This window comes from Camelus ferus, chromosome 1, assembly GCF_009834535.1.
Source record: "Camelus ferus isolate YT-003-E chromosome 1, BCGSAC_Cfer_1.0, whole genome shotgun sequence".
NCBI classification, from domain to species: domain Eukaryota; kingdom Metazoa; phylum Chordata; class Mammalia; order Artiodactyla; family Camelidae; genus Camelus; species Camelus ferus.
The window spans coordinates 72,273,664-72,300,245 of NC_045696.1; the positions used below are offsets into that span (position 1 = coordinate 72,273,664).

Genomic DNA, 26,582 nt, shown 5'->3' on the forward strand with positions numbered 1-26,582 from the left:
CCATGAAGCTCAACAAAGCCAGCGCACTGTGTGGCAAGATTTCTGAACCCAACCCCCGTTGCTCCTGCTGTCTCCCTCCTTATTGATTTCTGTCCCTTGGCCAAGTGGGCTTTGTGATGGTCTGCATCGACCCAGAAACTTGCAAAATGAGCTAATCAAATAGATGCAGCAGAAACCAACCCTGGATTTCTGGGAGGCTTTGGAGTCATGCCATACACAGGAGGTGGAAAGATGACTGGGTCAAATGGTGGTGGAATGTACCGGGTGAGGAGGTCAAATGGCATGAAGTTTGGTTAATTATTTTAAAGAAACATCCACAGAAATAGGTAAAGCAAAAATTAGAGGCAAATGCTTGATGGACTATATTTTAGTCTGCTATTGCTGCCATAATGAAATACCCGGGACTGGGTGGTTTAAACAATAGGAATTTATATTCTCACAGTTCAGGAAGCTGGAGCTCCAAGATCAAGGTGTCAGCAGGTTTGGTTTCTCCTGAGGCAGAGCTCCCTCCTTGGCTTGTAGACAGATGCCTTCTGGCTGTGTCCTCACATGGCGTTTTCTCACCAGACCCCCGGTGTCTCTTCCTCTTCTTATGACAACAACTGTCATATTGGATTGAGTCTCACCCTCATGATCTCATTTAACCTTAATTACCTCTTTAAAGGACCCAGCTCCAAGTACAGTCACACTGAGGGTTAGGGTTTCAACGTATGGATCTTGGGAGAACACAACTTTAGTCATAACAGAAAGTGACAAAGGTAGCGCTTTAAAATAACTTCTTGCTATTCATATTTTAAGGTTTTTGTTCACACATGCTCTACCTATCTTCCTTTTTGTTAGAGCTTACAATAACTGGTATATATTTTCACATGAACATCATATAAACTAGAGCAGCAGATGTTAGTGACAGAAGCTGCCGTGAAAAATATGGAAAAGCATACACTCATTACTTCCATTGCTTATGAGTGAGAAAATACAGATTCACACTTATTTTCTTAAAAAAGGATTATATGGTAAATTCACATATTTAAGTATGAATTTATTGATTCTTCCCAACAAGCCAATCAAGATGGGAAAGTTATTTTATTGGAGTATATTAATGTTAACCCTTGCTCTTAATAAAATGTGATTTTATATGGTCAATGTACAATAGATTGAGCAATGAGTACAGGACAAATAGATTTAGTTGGGGAAAAGCTGTAAACCACGAGATAGTTTGAAATTTGGGTATAGGGACTCTGTTGGCAGCTGGTGAGGAAACAGGTTATTCCAGGTCTTTCTCTTTTCCATATAAAATGTGGAATTAGCTTATCAATTTCTACCAAAAAAAGCCAGCAGGGCTATTAATTGGGAATATGTTGAATCTATGAATCCATTTGGCAAGAACTGATACCTTAATAATACTGAATATTCTGGTCTGTGAACTCAGTACATTTATTTAGCTTTTTAATTTTTCTTAGCACTGTTTTATACTTGGCATTCGATGGGTTTTGCACTATTTTGTTAGATTTATTCCTAAGCATTTCATGTTTTTTTTTGATGCTATTGTAAATAATTCTGCTTTTAAATTTCTATTTCCAATTGTTCACTCCTATTATACAGAATTACAATTGATCTTATATTTTGCAAAACTCATACTTTAGTCTTTTTGGTATGTTCTTTAGAATTTACTACGTAGAAAATTATGTCTTCTGCAAATAAAGGAAAGCTTATTTCTTTATTTCCAATATGTATGCCTTTTCTGTCTTTCTTTTATTGCTTTATTCCATTGGATCTCCATTATGAAACAGAATAGCAGCAGTAAGAGTGGACATCCTTGTCTTGTTTCTGATCTGAAGGGGAAAGTACTCAGTCTTTTATCACTAAGGATGATACTAAATGTACTTTTTTCTTTTTTTTTTTTTGTAGATGTCCTTTATCAGCTTCTACCTTAAGAAACTAGAAAAAGAAGAGAAAATCAAGCCTAAAGTAAGCAGAATATGGGGAGAAGTAAATATAGCAGAAATCAGTGAAATAGGAAACCAAAAATAACAGAGAAAATCAATGAAATCAAAAGCAGGTTATTTGAGGAGAGCAGTAAAATTAACAAACCTCCAGTCAACTGAGAAAAACAGAGAGAAGCCACACATCAATGCTGGGTGTGAAAAAGGGGACAGAACTACCAACCTCACAGTGGTTACTCAAGAGATAACAGCATGTTACTTGAATCATTAAATTTATATGGAAATTAGTAGTTCTCAAACTTAAGCATGCATTCAAACTTGAGAGCATGGATTCAGAATTGCCTTGAGGGTTTGTTAAAACACAGATTGCTGGGTCCTGGGTTTCTGTTTTAGCAGGTCTGGGGTGAGGCCTGAGAATCTGCATCCTAATGATTTATTAAGATGCTAATGATGTTGACCTAGGGGCTACATTTTGAGAGCCACTGTCTTACATACAAAGGCTTCATATCTACTCTTTGACTCTACTTATGTTTCTCTTGCCTTCTGTGCTATTATTTCTGTAATGTATACATTTAATACCCTATAAGGCAATATTCTTATTAGATAGGAAAGATTCGTTTATATTTAGCCCTATATTCTCTCTGTTGTTCTTGCACCTTTGAGCTTCCATCTGGGATTATTTGCCTTTTTGGCAGAAGAACACCCTTTAGCATTTTTTTTTTTTTAATGAGGGGGAGGTAATTAGGTTTATTTATTTGTTTATATTTGGAGGAGGTACTGAGGATGGAACCCAGGACCTCAAGCATGCTAAGCATGCACTCTACCACTTGAGCTATACCTTCCCCCCAGCATTTCCTTTAAAGCAGGTCTGCTAGGAATGAATTCACCCAATTTTTGTATGTCTGAATCTGTTTATTTTGCTTGTATCTCTGAAGGATATTTTTGGTGAATAGGAAACTAGGTTACTGTTATTCTCTTCTAGCACATTTTCTTCTGACTTGTATGGTTTCTGTTGAGAAGATGGCTACTCATCTTACTGTTGTCCCTTTGATGATAATAGATCTTTTGGGCTGCTTTTAAAATTTGCTTCTTGTCTTTGGTTTTTAGCTCTTGCTCTGATATGCTGGTTCTGCTTTTCTTTGTAGCTGTTCTGATTACGTTGCATAGGACTTCTTGAATGTGTGGTTTGAAGTCTTCCATCAAGTTTGTATTAGTGTCCTTTCTCTTTTCAACTGTATTGTTGCTGCAACATATAGTCTTTATGATGCTGATTCTTTGAGATGTGTTGAGACTTTCTTCATGGCTGAGTTAAGTGTGGAATTTTAGAAATATTGCTTGTAAGCTTGAGAAGACTGTGTATTCTCTAGTTGTAAGATATATAATTTAAAATGTTATTATATTAATATTATATTAATTATAGCAATTTTGTTATATATGTTCTTTAAATATTCTTTATCCATATTAATTTATTGTATTCTAGACCACTAATAATTACTGGAGGTGTGCTAACATATCCTATGATGATTTTGAGGCAATTTTATTATGTTCATCCAAGTTTAAAATTGTTATAATCACATAGTGAACTGAAAACTTTTATCATTACATAGTAAACTTCTCTATTTCCAATAACACTCTTTGTCTTATGTTTTCTTTTATGTACTATTAGTGTGGTGATCTCTGCATTGTTTTGGTATTTGTCTGGTATTTCTTTTTAAATCTTTGTTCTTATAACCTTTCTACATTTATATACTTTAGGTATGACTATAATAAATGGTTTAGGTAGATAAAACAAATGGATTTTTTTCTCTTATTGTGTGTTAAATTCATTTATATTTATTATTATTATTGATATATTTGGACTTGTTCCTATCAATGTAAATTTTCCCTTATCTGTTTCATTTGTTTCTTTCCTTCCTTTGCCTTTTTAAAGTTAATTCAGTTTTTTTGGCTAAAGTTTTTTCTTAACTAATTTTTCCCCTCTACTAGGTAAAAATAACATATTATAATCTTTTAGTAATTAACATAAAAATTTTTATCATACATGAAATTTAACTTAAATTTAAGTAAGTTTAAAGTAAGTTAGTATGTTAAATGAGCTCCTGAAAAATGCTAGGATCTTGGAACAGCTTCCATCAGCTAGCTACTTACTTCTGATTAGTGAATCAAAATCTAACTTTGGAGACTGATAAATCTCTCAGTGCTACTGGAGATTAGAACTTTAGTTCTATACTTTATTTTTCAAACACTATAAATTAGATCGCCTCCACTCTTTCCTCTTTTTTCCCTAATCTTCCTCCTTGTTCTTTCTTTTTTTTATACATACAGTCATTTAAAAATTATCTACATCTTTATCAATTTATTCATTATTCATTTTGCATTCCAGACTTTCCTTTAGCCATAATTTTCTTTCTTCCTGAAGCACATTCTTTAGAAGCTCCTATGGTGAAGATCTGTTAATAGCAAACTCTAGGTTTTTGTTCAATTGAAAATGTCTTTTTTTTAAAATTATTTCTGACAAGATAGTTTTGCTAAGTACTTGATTTTAAGTTGACAGTTAATTTATTTTAATCAAGCAGTTATTATTTCCCAAACTTCTGCTTTCTGTTGTTACTGTTGAGAGTCTAAATATCATTTCTTTTACTTCAGGTTGCTTTTAAAATCTTTTTGTCTTTTGTCATCTGCAGTTTCACTGTAATGTGTGTTTTTGTGGATTTCTTTTTATTTATCTTGCTTATTATATATTGACTTCCTTTATCTATGAGTTTATATATCTCATCAATTCTAGAAAATTCTTGATCATTTTCTCTTCAAATATTGCAGTTCTGCCATTCTCTCTATTTCCTTCTCTAGAATTATGTCTGGATGTATTTTAAAGTCTTTCATTTTATCCTCCACAACTTTCAATCTCTGTCTTTTTTCTCTTTTTATTCAATATACTGGATCCTGAATATTTCTTTCAGATACTTCTTCCATTTCACTAACTCTCTCTTCACTCACATCTAATCTGCAAAATCTAAACCATCCATTAAATTTTCTTTTTCAATAATTATATTTTCTATTTCCTAAAGTTCTTTTTGTTTTTATTTTTCAAATATGCAAAATATTTTTGACAGTTTCTTAACAGTACTCATTTTCTGAAAACATCTTTAATTATTTGAACAGTTTATAAATAGAAATTTTATATTCTCTGTCTGACAATTCCAAAATATTTAGGTTTCACTTTTTTAAAAAATTTATTTTTTACTGTTTTTAAATTTTTATTTATTTATTTTTTGGAGGGAGGTAATTATATTTATTTATTTATTTTAATGGAGGTACTGGGGATTGAACCCAGGACCTCAGGCATGCTAAGTGCACACTCTACCACTGAGCTATACTCCCCACCTCCACCCCCTGACAATTCCAAAATATTAATTCCTTGGAGACTTGAATATTTGTAGTTACAAATGATTTGTAATAATGATGTCTTCTTTACATGTATATTGTCTGATTTTGGATTTTAGCTCATATTTGCTTGCTCTTAATCTGTGGGAATCTTGTGGCAATAAGATGGGGATGGTTTTCTCCAGAAAACATTTATTTGTGCTTTTGCGAGAAAACAGGGAGACTACTGGCCTGGAACATTGTAATTCCCCTTGAGAATATCAGCTTAATGTGGGACTCTCAAATTCAACTCTTGTACCTGCTTCTAGCCCAAGGCTTAGTTCAGCCATCAAAGCTCTAATACTGGCTTGTGTCTTTAGGCCAGTCTACCTTTCCCTTTTTATTACTGCTCATCATTTTGCATTTTTGAGATTTATTTTTGGAGAGAGTATCCTGAAAAACCCCCCTTTTCTTACAAATTCAGAAATGAATAAAGGATAGTTTATCCAGGATCTACTTGTTTTTATGGTGGGAGGACCTTTCAGAATATTTAGTTCTTCTTACTGCCAGAACAGGAAATCTGAGGCCTTTTTCTTAAGTGTCTCTTTAATAAGGTTTAAAATATTTACAACTAGTTCTTCAGTTAAATTTTAAAAAGGTAATTCAGACAACAAAACCTATCTTACCACGATCAAGCAATGTTCCTCACAGTTCCAGTTTTTTTGATCTTCCCTTTGACTTTATCTTGCATATGGATGTAAACTCGCCATGGAAGATAAGATTTAGAATGTTCATATGAGCAATTATCTTTTAACACCAACACAAGTCATGCATACAATTTGGCAGAGTGAAGATTACATACAGAAGAGACTTGAAGGTTCTTACAAAACAGATAAAAGAGTGAGAATATTACTGAGTGAAAGTCAATGAGCTCCATCTCTTTAAAAAGATAACTGAAACAGCAAAGGGATCGATGGCCTGACATTAATGAGATTGACAGTCTTTGAAATTTTATAAAATTTTTCTCTTAAATTTTCATACATATCCAGAGCAGTCAAGGTTTTTGTTTTGCAAGTTTACTGCAGTATGTCAATTGATTTTCAAGTGTAAGTCTGACTATGTAGAAGGTTCACAGGTATCTCTGAATTCTATACTTAAAATTAAAAATGCATTGTTTAAGGTGGAATGCCACTGATACATTAACTATAGTCTTATCCTGAACAATAATCTTGATGAATTCATGAACTTGATATACCAGTTATATTTTCCTATAATATACAGTATATTCTTTACCACATGTGTATCTCAATTCAGAAAACACCATATTAAGGCAAGAGGCAGCTATGAGTAGCAGAATGGAGTGAGCTTACTTTCTGAAATTGCACCACAGTGTCTTCATGGTGAGGGCCAGGTTGGTCTGGAGTGGTTGAAGGTCTGATCTGCAGGAGTTGTTTGTTGACAAATAAACAAGTGTGGTCATGCAGTGGATTGATCTTCATTTACATTTTCAAGTGTCTCTTCAGTTCTCATAAAGTAAAATTTATGTTCACTCCCCTATCTCTGGGTCTTAGTTAGTTCCCCAGTACACTAAAGAGGCAAGAGCAAGTGTTCTCTAAGATTTCTCCTAGCCATTATTAGTCTTGTGTAATATGTGAAGCCTGGGGTACATGTTAGTATTTATCACTGCCTCCTATTACTACCACACTAAATACAGTACAATAGAAAAAGGGAGGACATTAGCCATAGCAATCAGACAAGAAAGAGAAATAAAAGGTATTCAAATTGGAAGGGTAAAGGTAAGACTGTCACTATTTGCAGGTGATATAATACTCTATATAGAGAACCCTAAAGACTGCACAAAAACTGTTAGAACTAATAAATGAATTCAGCAAGATAGCAGGATACAAGATTACTATACAGAAATCTGCTGCATTTCTTTATACTAGCAATGAAATATCAGAAGGAGAAAAATTTAAAAATCCCATTTAAAATTATTTACCTAAGAGTAAATTTAGCCAAGGAGGTGAAAAATCTATATGCTGAAAAGTATAAAACTGGTAAAGGAAATTGAAGATAACTCAAAGAAATGGAAAGATATCCCAAGCTATTGGATCAGAAGAATGAATATTGTTAAAATGGCCATACTACCCAAAGTAATCTACAGATTTAATGCAATCCCTATCAAATTACCAATGGCATTTTTCGCGGAACTAGAAAAAAATTTACATGGAACCACAAAAGACCCAGAATTGCCAGAGCAATCCTTTGGAAAATATTAAAGCTGGAGGTATAACCCTCTCAGACTTCAGACAATACTATAAAGCTGAAGTAATCAAACAGCATGGTATTAGCACAAAAACAGACATATAGGTCAATGGAACAAATTAGCCCAGAAGTAAACCCACACTCCATGTTCACTTAATCTTCAACAAAGGAGGTAAGAATATACAATGGAGATAAGACAGTCTCTTTCACTTATATGTTGAATCTAAAAAATGACACAAATGAACGTGTTCACAAAACAGAAACAGACTTACAGACATAGATAATAAACTTATGGTTACTAGGGGAAAAAGAGGGTGGAATGGGATAAATTGGGAGCCTGAGATTTGCAGATACTGACCACTATATACAAAATAGGTAAACAGTAAGGTCCTACTGTATAGGACAGAGAATTATATTCAGTATCTTGTAAAAACCTATAATGAAAAAGAATATGAAAACAGTATATATATCTATAACTGAGTCACTATGCTGTACACCAGAAACTAACACAACATTGTAAATCAACTATACTTCAATTAAAAAAAAGTAAAAAGAAAAAAAAAGACAGTCTGTTTAACAAGTGGTGTGGGGACACCTAGGCAGCTACACATAAATCAATGAAATTAGAACACTGCTTCACAGAATATACACAGATAATCTCAAAGTGATTTAAAGACCCAAATATAAGACATGACACCATAAAACTCCTACAAGAGAACATAGGCAAAACATTCTCTGATGCAAATTGTAGCAATATTTTCTTAGATCAGTCTCCCAAGGCAAAAGAAACAAAAGCAAAAATAAACAAATGGGACCTAATCAAATTTAAAAGCTTTTGCCCAGCAAAGGAAATCATCGACAAAATGAAAAGACAACCTATGGAATGGTAGAAAATATTTGCAAATGATGCTACCAACAAGGACTTAATATCCAATATATACAAGCAGCTCATTCAACTCAATGTGGAAAAAACAAACAGCCCAGTCAAAAAAACTGGCAGAAGACCGAAGCAGATATTTCTCCAAAGAAAACATACAGATGGGTGAAGGTACAGATAGAGGGTAGAACGCATGCTTAGCGTGCACAAGGTCCTGTGTTCGGTCCCCAGTACCTCCATTAACTAACTAAATAAATCTAATTATGCCCTCCCCCTTAAAATAAAAATAAATAAAAATAAAAAAGAAGACATACAGGTCAGTAGGTACATGAAAAGATGCTCAACATCACTAATTATTAGAGAAATGCAAATCAAAACCACAATGAGGTATCACCTCACATCAATCAGAATGGCCATCATCAAAAAGTCTACAAATAATAAACGCTGGAGAGGGTGTGGAGAAAAGGGGACCTTCCAATACTGCTGGTAGGAATGTAAATTGGTGCTGCCACTATGGAGAACAGTATGACAGTTCCTTAACTAAAAATAGACTTACCATATGATCCAGCAATTCCACTCCTGGGCATATATCCGGAAAAGACAAAAACTCTAATTCAAAAAGATACATGCACCCCCAATGTTCATAGCAGCACTATTCACAATAGCCAAGATATGGAAACAACAGATGACTGGTTTAAGGATATGTGTCATATATATGTATAAAGGATATTACTCAGCCATAAATTAGAATGTAACATTGCCATCTGTAGCAACATGGATGGACCTAGACTACCATATTAAGTGAAGTAAGTCATAGAAAGACAAATATTATATAATATCACTTATATGTGGAATCAGAAAATAATACAAATGAATCTATATACAAAACAGAAGCAAATTCACAGACATAGAAAACAAACTTACAGTTAACAAAGGGAAGGGGAGGAGGGATAAAATAGGAATATGGGATTAACAGATATGAACTACTATACATGAAATAGATAAGCAACAAGGATTTACTGTATAGCACAGGGAACAACATTCAATATCTTGTAATAACCTATAATGGAAAATAATCTGAAAAAATATATAGCTGAATCACTTTACTATACAGCTGAAACTAACACAATATTGTAAATCAACTATACTTCAATTAAAAAAAGAAAAGCAAAAAAAGGGAACAGTTTCCTCCATCATGGACCTCAACAGGCTCACAACAAAGAAAGGTTTTTTTCCCTTAAATGCTGTTTAATCTGTAGATTATTTCATGAAAAATATCTCAGTTCAAATGACTCTGCCACTTTATCTGTTATTCCTCCTTAGAGAACATTGAGTTACCTCCTTCATGTAGCTATGATAATGATGGTGATGTCATTAAATCACCTTTAGACAGTATCTGGGAAGATAAAGCAGAAAAATGGAAAGAAACTAACGTGGTGACATTATTAGAGTCAACCTATGCTTAAAGCTTGAGCTGGGATTTTCAGTTTATATGAGTCAATGAATGATCTTCACTGTATAAGACAGATGTGGGTTTTAGTTACTTCCAGTTAAAAGCATCCTAATGAAAATATCTCCATTTAAAGTATAACTTGAACATATGTCTCAGATACAGGTTCATTACTTCTGAGGTTTAGTAAACCGCAGTTCTAGGTCACACTTTCTGCTTTAAGAAAACCAATTCTACAAAAATCCAGGTTTATAAAATAGTAAATTATTTGCATTTTAAAAGGAGTTTTAAAGTTTTATAGGAGACTCACTAGAAGGTTTCATTATTTAGCCATTTTCTCCAGTGAATTAAAAAAATGTGATTTCCCTGATGTATCACCTAATGTACTTTTTCAGGGACATACCAGTTGTGTGAGGTGTAAGCCTGCCTGTTCCTGCTTCTGGGTATTTTACTCAACCTCAGAGGGTCTAGCAGTAGGCAACCTTCTGGGCAGATACCTGAGTTTCCTCCAGGAGTTAGTTGGAAGCTTGCAAAGAGTCTGGGATTTATCATTAGATATTTCTGCTCTCAAGCAAAAAGGGATGATTAGACAGCACGTACAGTTTCTGAAGATTTTTGAGGGATATTCCTGGAGCTGTGAATTTAGCAAGTGTGTGTTCACCCAGTTGCTCATCATTCTAGAAGTGCACAGTGACTTGGATCCTTTTAACTTTAGGGCTTGTAAGTAGGGTGACTACATGTCCTGATTTGCCCAGGACAGCACCAGTTTATGCCACCGTAATTATTAACACCCTCCTCCACCCGTTCTTACTTATCTACTTCATGATTGGGGGAGCACCAGCACAGAAAGGCGCACAAATCAAAATAAGCTGGAGTAACAGAACAGCATAAGAAAGATGGAACAGGTCAGCATGTGGAAAACCAGAGTAGAAGCTACAGCAATAATTATGTATGGAGAGCTTTTTAATTCACTATCACATAAACAAAAATGGGGTTTATTTTTCAGCAAGGTTAACAGTGAAGGCACTGCTCTGACTTTTGAGATGAAGACAAAAGACTGAAATACATTTAATAAACTCAGTAACAATTAGCCAATGGCTAGAAGTGATATAGATCAATAATACAGGTGTCAGCTCCTAGGGCACAGAGTGATTAACTTCCTTTTTGCATCTTGCTCATTCATCACATCACACTTACTTTTGAGCCCCACCTTGACCTCAGTCTCCCTCTGCTGCAGCCACTGCCAATTGTTGAGAGCTGGCACAAGATAACACCTACTTGTGCTCCTTGTTATTTCATTCTATCTGCTCCTGACATCAACTGACGCCTAAGTCACTGTTAGGGCATTTTGTCAACTGCAAAGCTTTGGGAGGAGAGGAGACCAAAGGATTCATTCATTCATTCTTTTCAACAAATACTTATGTTTCATGAAGAAAAGGAGAGAGACTGAATTCACAGATGTTAACGAAAAGTAACATCTGACCTCAAGGTGGGCAGAGGTGAAGAACTACAAGGTTTCCAAGACAGCAGCAACCACGAACTCACCTGTAAGAAGGAAAGTGTAGTGCTCATCTTCTTCCACAGAGGGGCACTCCGAGCTCATCGCTGCAAACGCCCGCTGTGTTGTTTCAGTGAGCGGTTGGGGAAAGAGCGCTTCCAGTCTTTTCTCAACACCTAGGGATTATTAAGTGGATAAAATTAAAAGTACATTGGCAGGGCTCTGTGTGAATGAGGCAAAGCCATTTTAACACCAATCCCTATGTTTCCACCAACTTATTCTAAATTAATTCGTGTTTAAAAATGTAACAGAAATGTGTTAAATTTGAGAACAAATTAGATTTCAGATCTGTTTGGGTCTTCCATTATACGGAGCTGAAATAATTATACAAAAGATAGAATAATTTGGGGGCAAACTGATTCTCATTCAAACCTTTAGTATGGCCTATAAGAAAAACTCTAGTCAGCTACGTCAAACGCTCATGCCTTCATCAGAATAGACAATATAGAATTCAAATTACATCTTGGATAAGCAGAATTTTAGACATGAGTCAGGTCTCAACACATATTCAATATCTTTATCCCTGTGTCTGGGACAAAAATTTTTCAGTATTTCCAAAGGCCCGATGGCGGTTTCCAAAATCAGCAGTGGAAGTAGGTGGGACCTCGCTGCTTTGAAGCAAATACAAGCCTGTGGGGTGGGCCTAATCATTTGTTTCTCACATTACAAAATGAAACCGTGAAAGGGGCGACCCTTACCTTTACTAGTAAATAAAAAAAGACTTTGAGGACTAAATCCGGGAAGGCTGGCGTCAGTGTCACCCGGCGTGCTGACCCCCTTCAGAAGAGCGGAGCGCGGCGGCCAGGAGCCCCCTGCGCCGAACCCGCGCGTTTCCGCCCGCGAGGAGTGCGCCGGCGGCTCCCCACCGCTCTCCCGGGCAAACGGAAAGGGCTAACTGGTTTGCAATTGAACGGCGAGTTTAAAAGGTAGCATTAAAAGCCCAAGGGGGCAGCAGCCCAGATTGTGGAGCAGGCAGAGCGGCGGGCTTTGAGCGTCCCCGGGGCGAAAGGGGAAGGGGCGGCGCGCCGAGCCGCAGGCAGATGGATCCCGGGCTCCCGCGGCCCGCGCGTAGGGGGCGGCCGCATCCACCTCTTCGCGTTCCGTTTAAGTTTATTCTGGGCCGCCGCGAGCTGCAGCAGGAAATGTTCAGTCTTTCATGTCCGCTGGCGGGTTGCAGTTTTGCACCTCCCGGCGAGCACTGATTAGTCGGTTGAGTTCTGCGGCGTTTGAAGTTCACCATTTATTATTAAAGAGAAGTGGCAGTGATTAGTGATCAGAGTCCTCAGAGAGCTAGGTAAATATTTACTAAATAAGAAGGTTCAGCCCTACAGAAACGGCTGGAACAGGGCTTTGAAATCCCGGCGAGGGTCCGAGGTGCCGCCCCTAAGCAGGAAGTGGAGTTGCGGGCTTCCTGATGGAGGCTGTCATCTGCAGACGGCGGTCGGCCGGAGACCTTTGTGAGTCAGGGCAAAACGAAGAAAATCTCAGCCCCGAGTCCAACTCGGTGGTCTGCGGTTTTAAAAGATTTATATAGGCTGTAATTTTTTTTTTATAAAGGCAGAGGTGAATGTCGAGCTAAACTTCCAATCTTCCTTTAAAAACAACACAAACAGTAAAGTAGCATTTTATTGCTCAGTTAGGATTGATTTGTATTGCTTTCAACATTAGGAGGATTTTCTTATTCGCGGTATGCTTCAAACTATATCCAAATTGTATACCCAAACATTAAAAAGAGCATATTTGGACGATTTATTTGGCAAATAACTTACAAAATGGCATGTGTCAAAAGCATTCGTATTGGTTATTTTAAAAGCTTTTCCCCTTAATTTTTAGACTAACAGTTTAGAAAATGTAGAATGTACATATATGGACACATTGATATCATGCTATCCATATCTCCAGTTTGGTATCATGATTTTGTCAGCCACATTTTTTTCCACGAGAATTTTCTAATGACAAATATTTTTAGAAAACGTTACCGGTTACTAACATTAAGGTGGTTTCCAGCCTCCACTATTGCAAATAACACAATTAACATTGTTGTACATTAATCCATTTGCATCTTTCTGATTATTTCCTTAGGAAAAATTCCTAGGTATAGAATTACCAAGACAAAGCATATGAAAAAATTCACATATAAGTGACTTTATGCAGTGTGTGTCTTTCTCTGTTGGGCTTATTTCACTTAGCATAGTGCCCTCTAAGTTTATCCATGTTGTTGCAAGTGTCAAAATTCCCTTCTTTTGATGAGGCTGAATAATTTTTTTTCCTTTTTTTTTTTTAATAGAAGTCTAGTCAGTCTACATTGTTGTAGTGTTTCAGTCATACATATACATACATATATTTCTTTTTATATTCTTTTTCATTTAGGTTACTACAAGATATTGACTATTATATATAGTAGTTAGTATCTGCCAATCTCAAACTCCCAATTTATCCCTTCCCACCCGCTTTGTCCCTGGTAACTGTAAGTTTGTTTTCTACATCTGTGGGTCTGTTTCTGTTTTGTAAATAAGTTCACTTATATCTTTTTTTAGATTCCACACATAAGTGATATATGGTATTTTTCTTTCTCTTTCTGGATTACTTCACTTAGACTGATGATCTCCAGATCCATCCATGTTGCTGCAGATGGCATTATTTTATTCTTTTTCCATGGCTGAGTAGTATTCCATTGTATAAATATACCACAACTTCTTTTTTCAGTCACCTGTTGATGGACATTTAGTTTGTTTTCATGTCTTGGCTATTGTAAATAGTGCTGCTATGAAAATTGGAGTGCATGTATCTTTTCAAATTAGAGTTCCCTCTGGATATATGCCCAGAAGTGGGATTGCCAGATCATATGGTTAGTCCATTTTTAGTCTTTTGCAGAATCTCCATACTGTTTTCCATATTGGCTGCACCAAACTACATTCCCACCAACAGCAAAGGAAGGTTCCATTTCCTCCACACCCTCTCCAGCATTTATTATTTGTGGACTTTTTAATGATGGCCATTCTAACTGGTGTGAGGTGATACCTCACTATAGTTTTGATTTGCATTTCTCTGATAATTAGTGATATTGAGCATTTTTTCATGTGCCCACTGGCTATTTGTATATCTTCAATGGAGAATTATTTGTTTAGGTCTTCTGCCCATTTTTGGATTGGGTTGTTTGTTTTTTGGTTATTAAGCTGTATGAACTGTTTGTATATTCTGGAAATTAAGCCCTTGTCAGTTGCATCATTTTCAAATATTTTCTCCCATTCCTTATGTTGTCTTTTTGTTTTTTTTATGGTTTCCTTTGCTGTGCAAAAGCTTATAAGTTTAAATAGGTCCCATTTGCTTATTTTTGCTTTTATTTCTATTGCCTGGATAGACTGCCCCAGGAGAACATTGTTAAGATTTATGTCAGAAAACATTTTGCCTATGTTTTCTTCTAGGAGGTTTACCATGTCTTGTCTTATGTATAATTCTTTAAGCCATTTTGAATTTATTTTTGTGTATGGTGTGAGGGAATATTCTAACTTCACTGATTTACATGCGGCTGTCCAGTTTTCCAAACACCACTTGCTGAAGAGACTGTCTTTTCTCCATTGTATATTCTTACCTCCTTTGTCTAAGATTAATTGACCATAAGTATGTGGGTTTATTTCTGTGCTTTCTATTCTATTCCATTGATCCATATGTCTGTTTTTGTACCAATACTATGCTGTTTTGATTACCATGGCTCTGTAGTATTGTCTGAAGTCTGGGAGGGTTATTCCTCCAGCTTCATTCTTTTTCTACAGTATTGCTTTGGCAATTCTGGGGCTTTCGTGATTCCATATAAATTTTAGGATTATTTGTTCTAGCTCTGTGAAAAATGTTATGAGTAATTTGATAGGGATCACATTAAATCTGTAGATTGCTTTGGGTAGTATGGCCATTTTAACAATATTCATTCTTCCAATCCAAGAGCATGAGATATCTTTCCATTTCTTTGAATCATCTTCAATTTCCTTTATCATGTTTGACAGTTCTCTGTGTATAAGTCTTTCACTTCCTTGGTCAGGTTTATTCCTAAGTATTTTAATTCTGTTTGATGCAATTTAAAAAAGGATTTTAAGAAAATGTCCCTTTCTGATATTTCATTGTTAGTATAAAAAAATGCAATTGATTTCTGTATGTTAATCTTTATCCTGCTACCTTGCTCAATTCATTTATCAGTTCTAGTAGTTTTTGTGTGGAGTCTTTAGGGTTTCTATTTATAGTATCATATCTGCATATAATGACAATTTTACCTTTTCCCTTCCGATTTGGACACCTTTTTTCTTTTTCTTGTTTGATTGCTGTGACCAGGACTTCCAATACTATGTTGAGTAAAAGTGGTGAGAGTGGGCATTTGTGTCTTGTTCCAAATTTTAGCGGGAAGGCTGTCAGCTTTTCAACATTGAGTATTATGTTGGCTGTGGGTTCGTCATAAGTAGCTTTTATTATGCTGAGATATGTTCCCTCTATACCCACTTTGGTGAGAGCTTTTTTTTTTTAATATCATGAATGGCTATAGAATTGTATCAAATGCATTTTCTGCAAACATTGATGATGTGGTTTTGTCTTTTTCCTTTGTTGATATAGTGTATCACATTGATTGATTTGCATATATTGAACCATCTTTGTGATCCTGGGATGAATCCAACTTGATTATGGTGTATGATACTTTTTATGTGTTGGATTTGGTTTACTAATATTTTGTTGAGGATTTTTGCACCTATTGTCATCAAATTGACCTGTAATTTTCCTTTTTGGTATTGTCTTTGTCTGGTTTTGGTATCAGTGTGATGGTGGCTTCACAGAATGAGTTTGGGAGTGTTCCTTCTTCAGTCTTTTGGAAGAGTTTGAGAAAGATCAGTATAAGTTCTTCTTTGTATGTTTGGTAGAATTCCCTCAGTGTTAAGCTATCTGGTCCTGGACTTTTGTTTGCAGGAGTTTTTAAGTTACGCATTCCATTTCAGTTCTAGTTTTTGGTCTGTTCAAATTACCTATTTCTTCTTAATTCAGTTTTGGTGGGCTATATGTTCCTAGAAACTTGTCCACTTTTTCTAGGTTGTCCAATTTGTTGGCATATAATTGTTCATAGTATTCTCTTATTTTTGGGGGGGTGGTAATTAGATTTGTTTGTTTGTTTGTTTTTATGGCGGTACTGGGGATTGAACCCAGCACCTTGAGCATGCTAAGCACATGCTCTACCACTGAGCTATACCCTCCTCCCCTCTTATTTTTATTTTTTATTTTTTTGTATATCTGTGGTATTGGTTATTTCTCCTCTTGCATTTTAAAAATTTTGTTTATTTGGGTCCTCTCTCTTTTCTTATTGGTGCCTTGGAGCCTGGCCAGAGGTTTGTCGATTTTGTTTACCCTTTCAAAGAACCAGCTCTTGGTTTTATTTTGCTCTATTGTTGTTTTAAATCTCTATTTTTGTCTATTTCCTCTCTGGTCTTTATTATTTCCCTCCTCCTGCTGACTTTAGGTTTTGTTTGTCTTTCTTTTTCTAATTCTTTTAGGTGCTGGGTTAGGCTACTTATTCAAGATTTTTCTTGTTTTTTGAGGAAGGTGTGTATTCTTATTCCTCTAAGAACTACTTTTGCTGCATCCCATAGGTTTTGTATTTTAGGTGGTAGGTTAGGTTGTTTATTTGCGATTTTTCTTATTTTTTTGAGAAAGGCCTGTATCCCTATGAACTTCCCTCTTATATCTGCTTTTTCTGCATCCCATAGATTTTGTGTGGTTGTTTTCATTGTCATTTGTCTCAAGGTATTTTTTTAATTTCCTCCTTGATTTCAACCTTGACCCAGTGGTTTTTTAGTAGCATCTTGTTTAGTCTCCATATAATCAATTTTTTTTTTCATTTCTCTTTCTGTGGTTGATTTCTAGTTTCATGCCATTGTGGTCAGAAAAGATGCTTGAAATAATTTCTGTCCCCTTAAATTTGTTGAGGTTTGTTTTACGTCTTAGTATGTGGTCTATCCTAGAGAATGTTCCATGTGTACTTGAAAAGAATGTGTATTCTGTTTCTTTTGGATGTAATGTCCTCAAAATATTAATTAGGGCTAACTGTTCTATTGTGTCATTTAGGTTCTTGTTGCTTTATTCATTTTCTGTCTTGAAGATCTGTCCGTTGGTGGCAGTAGGGTGTTAAAGTCTCCTAATGTTATTTTATTCCCATCAATTTCTCCTTTTATGTGTGTTAGTATTTGTTTTATGCCCTTAGGCTCTCCTATATTGGATGCATATATGTTAGCAAGTATAATATCCTCTTCTGTTGCTGCTCCTTTTATCATTATACAGTATCCTTCTTTATCTTTCTTTATGGCCTTTGTTTTAAAGTCTATTTTGTCTGATACTAGTATTGTTACCCCCACTTTCTTATCATTTCCTTTTGCATGAAATATCTTTTTATGTCCACTCACATTCAATCTGTATGTGTCATTTGTCCTAAAGTGGGTCTCTTATAGGCAGCATATTGTAGGCTTTTGTTTTATTATTCAATGTGCAACTCTGTGTCTTTTGATCAGAGAATTTAGTCCATTGACATTTAAGGTAATTATTGATAGGTATGTCTTTATTGCCATTTTAAACCTTGTTTTCCAGTTGATTTTGTATTTCTTCTTTGTTCCACTCTTTTTCTTTTTCCTTTTGTGGCTTGATTTTCTTTTGTATTATGCTTGAATTCTCTTCTTTTTGTGAATCTATTGTGTGTTTTGGATTTGTGGTTACTCTGGTTTTCAAGTATATTACCCATTATTATACCTAATTGCTTTAGATTGGTAGTCATAGAAGTTCAAACACATTCTAAAAAAGTACATTTTCTTACTCCCCTCCTCAACATTTTATGATTTTGATGTTTTATTTTACATCTTCATGTTTATCCTTTTGCTGTTTATTATAGTTACAACCACTTTCACAATTTTTTTTGATTTTTATGAAATCTATGTACTGGCTTATTTAAGTGATCTACAATCCTTTTTATACATTTGCTCTTCCTATTGTGATTTTCTATTTCCTGTAGTTCTTTCTCCTTTTCTATTTAGAGAACACCTTTCAATATTTCTTTTAGGATAAGTTTAATATTGCTGTATTCTTTTATCTTTTGCTTGTCTGAGAAATTCTTTATCTCTCCTTCTATTCTACATGATAATCTTGCTAGGTAGAGTATCCTAGGTTGCTGGTTTTTCACTTTTGGGACTTTGAATATATCTTGCCACTCCCTTCTGGCCTGCACCATTTGTACTACAGATCTTTTCTTGTCTAAAAACCCTGCTTGACATTCTAGTAATCTTTGATTTTTAACATAGTATGGTTAAAAAACAGCACACATGATTTAGAGAAGTTGTTGACAATCATTGGGCTCTGTGAGTTGATAGTACATCCTTGTTTTGCAAAAGAAGAGAGATAAGGCCCAGAAAGGTCAAAGGAGCTTATTACAAATGTTGGGGTCGGGGGAGAATTAAACAAAAACTTCCTTATTAATTTAGAATAACAATAAGTAATTTACACCTTAGATTGCAGGTATTAGCTACATGCTTATTTTGTTTTGTGCAATGTATAGGATAGAATCCCATGTAAATAGATGCTTAAGAAATGTATTTGACAATGATTCTTCCTGATGCATTAATTGCCATTGACAGCTAAAAAAACCCTTCTAAATACATATAAAGAAACTCACAATATTGGCAGCCTCTTACATGAGTCTTTAGCTCTTCCTGGAAGCAATAGAGATGGTAACTTATGTGCCCCACAGGTAAAGTACTCTTTATTAGATAAAATGTGAAACTTAATATTTGTTGTCCTGAATTGCTGCTTTTAGCAGAAAAATAAAAAGTACATAATAGTTTAAAAACACTGATTTATTAAAGCTTTACATAGGATCCTAAATTTTTTGGTTTATACCTAACTCAAAAGAGTGTTTGGTACTGGGGTTTCATTACCCTGTTTTAAAAAGTCGTTTGCAATTCCAGTCACTCTTCTTTCTGGAATATGGTTACTTCCCTTAAAAAGCAAACAGAGGTTAAGTACTACAGTATAATATAGTTCATATTTTTAAATTCATTGCTTTAGAACTTGTTTTTTTCATTGTTAACTTAATATTTTTTATTAAGCATTCTCTAAACATCCAGATTGTTTCTAGGAAGACTATGTGTTTCCAACTTGAATATCAGCCCTTTGAGGGTAGGAAAGATTCTGTATTTCTGAATATGCTTCACACAACAAAACACATAGTAGCTATTCATGAATGTTATTTGAATAAAAAACTAATTGAAATCCTTAGTTTCTTTTCATTTAGTAGGTACATTTTAAAATGTCACGTTTCCCTCTGCATACAAACATGCATGTACAGAAGTACATTGTCTTTGGATTCAACTACCTCTGACAATTAACTATCTAATTAATTAATCATCTGATAATTAAAATGACCTCCTTTTGGCTGATATTGGATCCCAAGAAAGGTTCAAAAGAAACTTGACACATCATGTTGTGTCATGTTCCATTGTGAGACACCCCTGCTCTTTCTCACATCACGTCATATCTGATCACATGGTGGTAATGATAACTTGAACAAAATGTAGTGACATATCAGAAAAAATTCAGTACATTAGATTTATATAAAGTCATTCATTCTTCACTCTTTCAAAATGGTATAGTCACTAGGCAAAGTTGGCAAACTTAGCACCTTTTAACCATCAGCAAATCTATGATTCTATTTATTAGGTAGGTTCATACACTGGACTTAGCCCTTCCTTGAACTTAGAATTTGAGGTTTTGATTAAGGCATTTTGGACAACACATGGGCTTATGTGGCTTATAGAATTTTCACGATCCTGTATTTTTGCCTACAGAATTCTTAAGTTAGCATTAATTCTCACAGTGAGAGAAATTTAGAATATAGAACTTTTTAGTGGATTTGGGACACACCATTTTAATCCTCTGTCTCCAAAAAAAGTGATAAGAATTAGAATTGCAATGGAAACTCTGAAGGAAAATTCAAACTTCATGGACTTCATTCAGTATTCTATATTCATGGCAGTCTCACTTATAGCAGTAGTATTACCTTTATATTAATGGAAACATCTTTGGTTCCAGGGTGGTGTACTGATTTCCAAAATGAAACTAGGATTCTGTGGCCTTGTGGAATACAGTAAGTCCATAGTAAGATGATACATTTTTAGCATTGTATGATAAAGATTTTAACATGTAGTATGCATGAGACTTAGCTCAAAGCTCTAATTTTCACTTACTGTGATTAATGTATTATGTTATTATGGAGTAGTATGGAATTTAGGGAGGACTTACACAGTAAAAGTGACCTATGGCTGACACACTGTATCTTTAGTAAGCTACAGATGACATGGGTCTCTTCTCAGAGGGGATATTGGCTTTCTGTATATAATTAATAACAAGAAAACTGTATCCTGACTCTAAGGCCTGCAGTAGCATCCTGGAACAAAAAGGGCCATAAATTAACATCAATTATGTATTAAAGTTCCAATTAACCTGGCTGACACTGATATACTTTAACAAGGCACATTTAGATAAAAGAAGAAACTCTCTAATTACTTGGGACAGGACCTTATGACCGATTTTGTTCTTTATCCCAATTCCAACCTAATGAAGAATGATGAGAGAGGGGAAAAGTTCCATAGAAGGTGACAATGCAGCACCAGAAGATACCCTCTGGGATACCCTTTAACCATCAAAAACTCTCCACCATGAATATTTTATTATACTTATATTCTCAAAAGTAAATACCCCATTAAAGAAGAAGGGTACCCTAAGGTTGAAAATGCTGTCATCCTTTGAGATTTCCCACCTGGACTGGTTGAGCATATTATAAACTTTAAATAGGAGCCCCCCATTCTGCCTGGGCCTATTTTAGATGTGTTCTCTAAGAGAGGAGCTCATTGGTCATGATTCCCTCAGCACTGCTCACTCTCTCCATCCTTCAAATATTTGGACAGCCTTTCTGTTTTCTGTTTCAGGCAAGAGAATTCTGGTCCCTGGTCCCCATCTGTTCTCCAGGTGGCTCCTTGGATTTTGTTCATCTTCATCCCCTGTCCATTGTCTGGGCATCTTGCCCACTTAGATCTCTAGGTCTTTGTGTCCCTCCTGGTGTCCCTTGGTCAGTTCAGTTTCATCCAAAATTGCCTGTGCTCCTTCTAGGCTGCACATTACATGCTTTGAAGTGTTTCTTCATCTGAAAATACAGAAATAGTATATGAAGATGTGCATAGAGTGGATGGGAGAGAAAATGTGGTAACTGTGGGCTACAGGGAAGGAGTGGGAGCAAGATAGGTCTCAATAACTTAGGAGCCAGAGGAGGGAAGAACACACAAAATAAAATAAGAAGTTGCTTGTCTTTATTGTACTTCTGTCTTCTATGGATCATTATCAAATGTTATCATTTGCTTTCCTGCAGTGATCTCCTTTTAGGTACCTGCTCACTTCTTGACATTTCCTGGAGCCTCTGCTCTAACTCACCCTCCCAGCAGATAGAGGAGCCTTGTCTCACTCTGTATCCAATCAGGTTTCCCTGTTCATCCCCTTTTCTTCCCCCATCAAATAGTCTAAGGCATAAATAATTTCTTCAAGGCTCTTCCCTGCCTACATCCAAAATGAGACTAACTTTTTATAGACATGAACTCAGCTTTTAGCCAAATATGAAATTAAAAAAAATTAAGAAATGCATCTAAATAGAGCAGAATTTCTACTTATACATTTGGATAAATATATCTCAGTTCTTTCAGGGCCACAGATATGTGTGAATAGATACTTAGATCTATCTAAGTATCAGTAAGTATCTAGAAGAGATGCTGAATAGAGATGAAAGTAGACATACAGAAATTAAATGTTGGCAACATATGTGGCCAATAAAGTTATCTCCAAATATAATCCTGACTACTTTGTTTTTGTTTTTGTTGTTGTTGTTGGCAAAGGAACATGATAGTAAAAAAAAATAGGACAAAGGATGTTAGTCCAGCTTGGAGGGAATTGTTAAAAATCTAAGGTTAATTGATTTGAGCTGAGGCTGGTGGGGGAAGGGCAGCCACCCTGAAGCAGGTAAAGAAGGTCCCAAGAACAACTTTGTTTGAAAGCTTTCTACCCCTACCATTTGCCTATGTACCCAGGCCCAGGGCTTCCAGTAGTTTCTTGTCCCCAATTTTGTGTTTTTCTGATCTTGATTTGACAATCCAGCTCTGTTCTTTGGTACCCTACTTAGTATGTCTTCAGCCTTCTTCATTGGAAATCTTAGTTCAAGGATAATCAGAAAAGTCTTACAAGCTTCAAAATGGATATTCTTCACGGAGTGGGGAAAAAAAGACATTTGTTGATATGCAAGGACTCAGAGACCAGATTACGCACAAACATCAATTCTCGAGAGAGATCGTGGAGTCACCCAGAAGGCTTGTTTAAAAAGAGTACATTTTCAGGCCTCAACTCGTATCAACAGAATCAGGATTTCTTAAAGAAAAACCTGGAATCTGAGTACTAAACTATTAAGTTGAATATTTCAAAAGGGCCTCATGTAATTGATTATGAATAATATAAAGCAAGTTTGAAAAACTCTGTGGGTTTATCTTAAAATAAATGAATCTGAATAGACGTCAGTAGCAGGAAACTGCAGTGTATGTGTATGAGTGTATATAATACATAATTCTGTATCTATGTATCTATCTACCTACCTATCTATATCTACCTTAGAGTTTAACTGGAAGTTTGCAATATAAATGCCACATAAGGGATTCTTGAAATAGAACAGATTTTTATTTGACCCATTCTTTAAATTGCTCATTTTTATTACCATTTAATTAACAGTTAGCCCAGCTGTAGTGTTTCAGTACTAAGTTCCTTTTATCAACAGATGGATACAGATGGAAATGCATAGACATGACACTTGTACTTGTTAAAATGAACTCATCTGTCCATCTTAGTAGTGGGGAGGAGAGAAAAAGAGATATATGAGTCTCACTGTTAATACTTAATTTAAGAAACAGTAGGATTCTGTGGCTGATGTTTGGTATAAGGGCAAATTCTTCTATTCTCCAATATTCTTTGAGAGCATCGCTATGTTATAGCATTGTATCCTAACTGACATTCATACTGATAACACATGTTATAAAAAGTTAATTATGCTCACAATACTCAATTTATGAAGGCAGGGAATTGTTAAAATGATTAAACATGGTTAATACAAAATACCATTTGATATTTACAGCAAACAATTGTTTGGGAAACACAATTATGGCAAAAGTTAATTCCTGGATATCAGATAAGTAAGGTACTATTTCATAAAATAAGATTCTTGAACATAAACTGCTTATAATCTGGTGGAGAGACAAAGTTGTAAAGACATGAAATAATTAAAGAGTAATGAAATAGTGCTATTGTACAAGTTACTTAATCACTCTAGATGACACAGTATCCTCATCAATGAAATGGATATAATAATGTAAGTCTCCCAGGGAGGTCTGAGGTTTAAAGGAGATAATTTATGCCCTTGGTAAGTGGCATATAGTGCCACTAAGTGAGGAATGACAGAGGTCCAGGGAAACAAGTGATGGCTAAAGATCAACGTAGACAGGGAAGCCTCTAGAGAGGTGGAGAGATTGAAACTTGCTCTTAGAGAAAAAGGAGATAAGAATTCTAGGTAGGAGGATCAATATAAACAAAGGTGTGGAGGAGGGAAAAATTATGGTATTTTAGATGACAAAGAGACCATCTGAAGGTGTGGGTCATAAAAGATTAACTGGGTAGGTATACTTCTTCAAAGTGGAGAATAGACATAAACAAAAAGAAAAGAACAAGATTCCATGATACTACCACCCAGAGATAACTATTTTGCGATATATACTTCTTTCTAACTTTTTTCCTATGCAAATATTTACTTTTATAATTAAAATATACAATACTATATACACACGTTTGTAGTTTACTTTTAACACTACATTTATCATTACATTCTCAGCATTTTTGCATGTTATTGTATCTCTCTTGGAAACATGATTTCTAATAGCCACATAGAACATTTTGTGATCTTGCTGTAAATTAATCAGTCTGTATTTTTGGACTTTAAGTTTGCTGCATTTTTTTCTAATATATAACACTATTATAAAAATGATTTTTTTAAAAGGCTCATTTTTTTCATAACGTGAAATGAATTACTAGAAAAGATACATCTTGGTCCAAAATATATGAATATTTTTAGTTATTGATGCATTTTGTTTAATATTTTGAAAGCTTGTGCCAATATATATTTCCACTACCGGAATTTGAGAGCGTGAATTCATTCCATTCTTGGCAAAGAAATTTGGACTTAGCGGAATTCTTGATCAGAGGCAGAGTAGTCTGGCAGCAGTAGGTGGAGGGACAGGAGGAAGAGATTCCAGAGCCATGTTGTTTCTAGCAACATAGAGGCGCCATGACCAGGTACTGAGCTTCAGGGGTCCGAGTAAGAACAGAGAGGAAGGAATAAATCTAAAAATTCTCCCTGCTTTCTCTAGTCCCTTTTTTTCCTCCCTTTCTCATTCCCTTCCTTCCTAATAACTTGCTTTTCCCCTTTATTAAAAAAACACATACCATAGTAGAAAATTTATAAAATACAGACATATAAAGTTAATACTTTATTATATATCTTTTCAGTCCTTTTTTCAGTATATGAATTAATAAATTTAAGCTTTATTTTCACATATTAAATATTCTTTGCAAAAGTGAAAGCATGGATATAGCAACCTGTTTATTTATTTGCCATTGATGGATATATGTGCCAGATATTTTCTATCTTTGTTCAAATTGTTGTCTTTGTTTCTGATTGTACTCTAGCAGAAAGGAATTACTGAGTAAATGCTATAGATAGATTTTAGATTTAAGAGGCATTTTAAAGCATCATTAACAGGTTTCATTACCTGTGTGTGTGCACATGCACAAGCGTGCGCACACACACACACACACACACACACAACCAGGACAAATGAAAAATGACCCCTCTGTTTCTAAACTTGAAGAATGAACCACAAAATAGAAATTCCAAGTAAGAACTGGTTTTGGAGGGAAGTTGACAAATTCAGTTTTGAAGCTAAACTGAACAAATAAACATATATTAAAAAAAGTGAAAATGAAGATGGAAGTCATTTCAGAAAGTAAAGAGTTCACATAGTCAATAAATCCTATTTCCATTATTTACATTTTGTATCTTATGTTAACAAAATTCATAAGAAAAAAATAGAGATATCCAAGGCACTATTTTATATCTTCTACCCTGAAACATTATTTCTGTAAATAGCTCTTAGCAGAAAGATGTGAGATTTCATCCCCCTTAAAATTTTATGCTCACCCTATTTTTTAGCCCTTCTTATATGCAATCATTACTTAATCATTACTTAAGGAATATTAGCATATATCAGTGTGTGATCCCTTTTTGTTTGTGAATGGAAGAATAACTATCTTTTTCTATATGAAGTATCCAATTAGGAAGACTTTTCCAAGCCAAGAATAGCATATGAAACTGATCCATCTGTTCCAAAGCTTCTCAAGTCAGATGTTGTAAAATTCAGTTTACTCTGTCTTCATATAACTCAGCTGACCCTATTTTATTCAAGGCTGTCTTGATTTTCCTCTTTTCTTTTTTCTCCCTATATGTTTAATAAAAAATAAATACTTCCTCCAGAAGAAAGAAAGAATAAAAATTTAAAATTTTCTAAGTAGTATCTTACAGCATAAATATTAAATAACTAGATTGGCCTACTCACTAAGACCTGTTTCTTTTTGAAGGACTAAGTTTGAATCAAATAATGGGTAAGAGTTTTGCTAAAATATGACATCTCTATGCTCTCCACTGCGTTCTCTTGCTGTGGCAGTTGATGATATCTCAGCATTTTTATTTCAATGCGTTTCAGAGGCACACTTTAATCTGGCAGAGAATTAAAAATGGGAAATATTTTTTTCTTTGCCCATTACTAAATTGATGGTGCAGTCATTTTGCTTCATGGTTTTGAAACAAAACTTGTTTATGTTGATCATTTTCTGGTGCAGTGTAAACTTTTAGTTAGCTAGCAGGGGTTAAGCTTCTTTGTCTCTCACTAACTTTGAATGCTATGAATATATTCATTAAGA

At 35.0% G+C, this 26,582-nt stretch overlaps 1 long non-coding RNA gene across 1 annotated transcript; it reads left to right on the forward strand.

Annotated features, from left to right (window-relative positions):
• Positions 1-231: 231 nt before the first annotated feature.
• Positions 232-21,806, forward strand: LOC116664877. The gene is made up of 3 exons (XR_004321378.1): positions 232-619; positions 19,420-19,421; positions 21,795-21,806. It is a non-coding gene; the product is annotated as an uncharacterized LOC116664877 (long non-coding RNA).
• The last annotated feature ends 4,776 nt before the right edge of the window (positions 21,807-26,582 follow it).